General features: G+C 45.5%; 1 long non-coding RNA gene across 1 annotated transcript; it reads left to right on the top strand.

Annotated features, from left to right (window-relative positions):
* Nucleotides 1-295: 295 nt before the first annotated feature.
* Nucleotides 296-2,168, top strand: LOC111823125. The gene is made up of 3 exons (XR_002826130.1): nt 296-478; nt 1,283-1,425; nt 1,632-2,168. It is a non-coding gene; the product is annotated as an uncharacterized LOC111823125 (long non-coding RNA).
* Nucleotides 2,169-6,000: the final 3,832 nt, after the last annotated feature.

The following is a 6,000-nucleotide window of genomic DNA, read 5'->3' as shown; positions in this document are numbered from 1 at the left end:
CCATGACTAGGAACCCTCTGGCTAAGCAAAGACTGCCTGGGAAGGGGCACAATGGCAGTGGGAGGAGAGGTGAATCCCTGCTGAGAGAAGCCTGGGGCAAAGCGCCCTGTTCACTGTGGTCCTGGGCAGTTGCTGGTCATCATTTAGCTCAGACTGGACTGTGTTTCTGGAGCCTCCCTGGGGACAGCCTTAGGCTTCTGGGGGTGTGGGAGGAAGTTGCATCTGGAGGTGAGAGCTGTCTGGAGGGGCCTCTCTGAGGCCTTGGGGCCTCCACACCTTCCTTCACACCCTTCCCTACAGGCCCCAGGGCAGCCAGGGCTACTCCCGCTTCCCACCTGTGACACAAGCAAGACACGGCCAGACTGGCCCGAAATGGGGGAACCCACATTTAAACTCTTCTGTCTGCCCAGCTGGGCCAGACAGCTCCAGATTGGACCACCGAAAATCAGCAGCACGTCCCCTTCTACCCCTCCGAAAGGTGAGCCTTGGGAATGCTGACAGTGTGGGGAGGGGGATCCCTGAAAACTCACATACCACACTGGCTGCCTGCCCCTCCAGGGGTGGCCTTCCTGACCACAGCCTGGGATGCTCAGGGTTCAGGATTGTACTTTCTTTTAGCCCCTGCAAATGTCTTAGTCTTGATAACTGCCTTCCTACGGGTGAAGTCATGCTCTGAAGACACACCTGTGACTGGCACAACTGGCAACCCTTCTCCAGGATGCACAGCATTGGCCGACCAGGGGAGACCGATCCCTCCTGCTGATGGCCTCGAGTTTGCCAATGATTGTGAAGTAAATGCAGTCTGCCAGACACCCCAACCTTGAGCTCTTATTTCTTTTTTTAAATATATTTTTATTAATAATTTCAGAGTGGGAGAGAGAGAGAGGGAGAGAGAGAGAGAGAGAGAGAGAGAGAGAGAGAGAGAGAGAGAGAGAAAGAAAGAAAGAAACATCAATGATGAAAGAGAATCATTGATCGGCTGCCACCTGCAACACCCCAGACTGGGGATTGAGCCCAAAACCCGGCATGTGCCCTCACTAGGAATTGAACCATGACCTCCTGGTTCATAGGTCAACATTCAACCACTGAGTCACACCAGCCTGGCTTAAGCTCTGATATCTAATGTCAAGAACAGGTGGAGAGCCTAGCAGACTTTGAGGAACCTCACCACAAGATGCTTCCTCAGCACTTAGCTCCCATCCTCCATCCCTTTCTCTGCTTTTGGGGGGTTAGGTCCTACCCCAAGAGGAGCCTGACCTCTCCACAACCTATGGTCCCCCAGGTATCAGCATCTCAGACAGGACTGACCAAGGACAGAGCTGTGCAATGTCCACCCAAGGAAGGAAACCAATGACCCAGCTCCTTGGGGCCACGGGACAGCAGTCCTTTTCCCTAGAGCTCCCCAGCCCTCTACCCAGGGCAAAGGTAAGACTGGGTTCTCTGAGGCTCAGCCCAGACCCCAAGGGGCAGGGCAATGCAGAGACCTGGGGAGGAAGCCTGTGAGGCGGGTTCATGGTTGGCTAGTCCCATTGCTCTCCTCTCCATCTTGCCAACTTGCCCTCTTAGAAGATGCATCTGACCCCTGGGTAGGGAAGTGGGATCCATGACAGTAGCCTATTTTCTTTCCCAAGTGCTACCTGGGGCAGCCTTTAAGCAGCTCTTCAGAAAGGCCAGACCCTCCTACTGACCCTGGAAGCTGTTGACTTGAAGGAGATGCAGCTGGAGTCAGGTTCCCATGAACACACTGTGGGACTCGGAGGCTTTATTTCTTCCCACCCAGAAGGGCATCCTTCAATTTCCGGAGGGAAATGAACAGAGGCAAGGTCATGGGACCTCATGGAGAGCTTCTGACTGCCCTAGGGCCTCGGAGGGAGGGGGCTGGTGTGAGGACCCAGAGCCCCCTCGGAGCCCTCCCCTTGGCCTGCTGCTTGGAGTCCCCGAGAAATTCATATTTTCCAGAACTAGTAGAATTAAGATGACCGGCAATCTTCACTGACCTTCTCCTCACTCCAGTGTCCCAGCACCAGTCAACCTCCCCTCGTCTGTCCTTCAACTGAGATGCCATCAGGAAGCAGCACATATTTCTTACAGTGATAGAAAATATGTTAAAACCATTTCACAGAAACATAGGCCAAAATGCAGGGAGAGTTGGCTCAACCAGTTTTGGGTCATCTGGTTACAGAAAGATAACTTAATTGTCCTTCCTATTTATCTTATAATAAATAAAATGCCAGTAAGTGGTCTTTTGTAAAGAAAATCAATTCTGTATGAAGCCCATCCTGACAGCTTCACTTCCTCAAGTGGCCATTCAGAAGGCCCTTGCCTGAGGTTTTACATGACCACCCAACCATCAATATGAGAATGACTAACCAAATATCAACGGATTCAAGCATCTTGCTCTCCCTGGTACATTTTCTCTATTCCACTTCATGATTTCAACAGCATCTGTGCTGCATAGTTTACAGATTTTGAGAAATTAGCATTAACCTTCTCCTAGATTTGGTCTTTACCATGTGATTTTTTCTGAATGACTCAAGACAAGACTTTTTTCAGTGGCTGACATTTTTACCCAGAATCCACACACTAGGTAGTTGCTAATTATCATATACTGTATTTTTATTTAATGTTAAGTCATAAGGCCCAACCTAAAATCAGGGTGATCTCATTCAAGGAAAGAAATTTAAAATATTATTAAATTTGTATTTAATTTGTTAGCACATGCTTTAACACTGATTAATAAATTTAGAAGACTAGGAAGACAAAAGGAAGAATAGGGAAACACTTCTTGGCAAAGGAGAGCTAGCTCAGTTTAGACCAAAAGAGTCACAACTTCTAATCCTTTTCATAGAAGTGTAAAAGAAATCATAAATATTACTTGCCCATTAACCTCCAACCAAACTTTAATAAGCCCATGATACCTTGAGTGATAACTCAATAAGAGTCCAGCAATTTCTAATAAGAAATTCATCTGTGGGGATCACCCTGGACTTTTTATAGATGCTTTTTTATAGATGCTTAGATTCCATGAGCTGAGATCCACCACTTTGATGGGCTCCTGGTCCTCTGCTTCACTCCTGCAAGTAGAAACTCTCCGGGCATCACTGCTGTCCACAGGATGTTCTTGGTGTCCCTTTCCGAGACTCAGTCCTGGCCACTGGCTCATCTTCAATGCACCCTCACAGATTGGCATGATCTTCCTTTGGCTTTTGTGACTTGTAGTTCTTCTGCCTCTGACAGCTCCCAGCCATATCATGGCTCCAGTCTTTCTGCCAACCCTTTTTAACGTGCTCTTTCCCAGGTTTAGTTCCTTGGTTATTTTCTCACACTGTGCATTGTTTCCTGCAAATCCACAAGCTTCCTCCACTGTCTTTCCACCGATGTCTCCCCGCCCTGTATCTCCATGGATGAGGAATCTTCTTTAGGTCTACAAACACTCAGGTCCAAAATGAAACTACATTCTACCCAGCCCAATCCTGAAGGCCCACCCATGTGATATCGCCTAAGTTCCATCTAGTCCCACTTTCCGAAACAATGCAGTTGTTCCTGACTGCACATCATTCTTCCTCTTACCTAATTCATTTGATTCCCTGGCCCATTAGGTTTCCTCCTAATCACTCCTGGAATCAACATTTCCTCCTCCACCCTCAGTCCAGGCAGCATCTCCTCCAAGAAATATAAAGAATGTCTTGTTCATCTTTGCATCCCAAAAGTTGTTCACATAGCAGGTCCTCAGTAAATGATTTTTTATTAGTGAACTGAAACAGGGTTTTTTTGTTTGTTTTAGTTTTCTATTTAAATTCTTTATTGTTTGAAGTATTGCATATTTCCTTTTCCCTCCATTAACCTCTCCCTGGCCACTTCCACCCCCCAGCACATGCCCTCATCCCCCTACTGTCTGTGTCCATTGGTTATGCTTATATGCATGCATACAAGTCCTTTGGTTGATCTCTTATCTGCCGCCTCCTCCCCCCCACCCCCTCACCCTTCCATGCCTTCCCTCTGAGGTTTGATGGTCTGTTTGATGATTCTGTGTCTCTGGATCTATTTTTGTTCATCAGTTTATGTTGTTCATTATATTTCACAAATGAGATCATGTGATGTTTAGCTTTCTCTGACTGGCTTATTTCACTTAGCATAATGCTCTCCAGGTCCATCCATCTGTTCTGAATGGTAAGAGTTCTTTCTTTTTACAGCAGCATAATATTCCATTGTGTAGCTGTACCACAGTTTTTTAATCCACTTATCTGTTGATGGGCACTTAGGCTGTTTCCAAATCTTAGCTATTGTAAATTGTGCTGCTATGAACATAGGGGTGCATATATCCTTTCTGATTGGTGTGAAACATAGATTTTAATGTTGGATCTTTCTGAAATGACAAATTAGCAGGTGGGTTCTTAGGGTCGAACTCAGTAAATCTGATTCATTCTGCTTCTAAAAATTTTTTATTCAGCTTCTACAAAGATGTTAAAAGCTTGAGTGGAGCCTGGCTGGTATGGCTCAGTGGTTGAGCATTGACCTATGAACTCAGGACAGTGGTTCTCAACCTTCTGGACCTTTAAATATAGTTCCTCATGTTGTGACCCAACCATAAAATTATTTTCGTTGCTACTTCATAACTGTAATGTTGCTACTGTTATGAATCATAATGTAAATATCTGATATGCAGGATGGTCTTAGGCGACCCTGTGAAAGGGTCGTTCGACTGCCAAAGGATCACGACCCACAGGTTGAGAACCGCTGACTCAGGAGGTCACGGTTTGACTCCTGGTCAGGACACATGCCTGGGTTGTGGTCTTGATTCCCAGTGTGGGGTTTGCAGGAGGCAGCCAACCCATGATTCTCTCTCATCACTGATGTTTCTATCTCTCCCTCTCCCTCCCTCTCTGAAACCAATAAAAATATTTTTTTAAAAAGCTTGAGTAGTAATTTATTCTCTGCGGCTAGGAGGATTTTGATTACAATACTCCTATATGGTTGTAACTTAATTTTTATTTGCCCATTTTACAGAAGTATTAGAAAAGAAATTTCCCACAATGTCACTTTCCTCTCACCTCTAGCATTTTCTTTCCTGTGCATTTCCCATTCATGTGTCTAATGCTTGTTTAGTAGCATAGTTGCAATCACAGGAAAAAATTTCGTCCAAATTTATTTTCTCAAAGTTATAGTATAGCTTCTGTATAATTCCACAAAAACACCTAATACAATTCTTTCATGCAGGATGCACCATAATTAAACATATGTTTCACTTTTGTAAGCACTATGTTTTCCATTCCTCATAGATCATTCTCTATAGGATTTATGCCTTAGTTGTTTTTATTGGGTTTGGGACTCTTTGAAAACTTTTTAGGTAAATAAATTTCCAATATAGGCTGCAATATGTTTTTTAATCCTTCAATCACATCCCCGAGTGGTCTTCAGGTCCAGAGGCCTGGCTCAAGGGCTGCGCTGAGTCTGAGGATTGTGCCATATGGAAGGAAGGTGACTCCAAATTGCTAGCCCTCTGGCTCCATCCTCTCTGAATGTCTCTTTTGAACAATCTTCCACCATATTCCCTGCTAAGGGCTCTTGGAGTGCTTGGAGGCCAGGTCTAGGCTACTGGGAGGGACGGAGGTCATGTATCAGATATGAGGTCATGGAGCTGCATGGGGTCTGTGGGTGGTTCAGGGTGTGCCTGTCAAAGGTTTAGCTGTGTGTGTTTGGTTGAGTATGTACACTTTTCAGACTTTAGCTCTCCTTACACATTTGTGTGATGTGTCTGTATTATAAGGACCTGTGTCTTTGGGTATGTGTGTTTCTGTGAGCGTGTCTGTGGGAACATAAGCATGTGTGTGTGTGTGTCTGTGTGTGACTCTGAATGTGTTTCTAAGTTTGGATATGTCTTTTTGAGTGTGTATGTGTGGGGTGAGTGAGGTACATGTCCACATACATGTGTATCTGTGTGTGTGTGTGTGTGTGTGTGTGTGTGTGTGTGTGTGTGTATCTCAGGGTAAGTGTGCACAA

The sequence above is a fragment of the Myotis lucifugus genome, unplaced genomic scaffold (genome assembly GCF_000147115.1).
Source record: "Myotis lucifugus unplaced genomic scaffold, Myoluc2.0 scaffold_402, whole genome shotgun sequence".
NCBI lineage: Eukaryota > Metazoa > Chordata > Mammalia > Chiroptera > Vespertilionidae > Myotis > Myotis lucifugus.
Note: the sequence above shows the minus strand (reverse complement) of the source record. Positions and strands in the feature narration are given on the sequence as shown.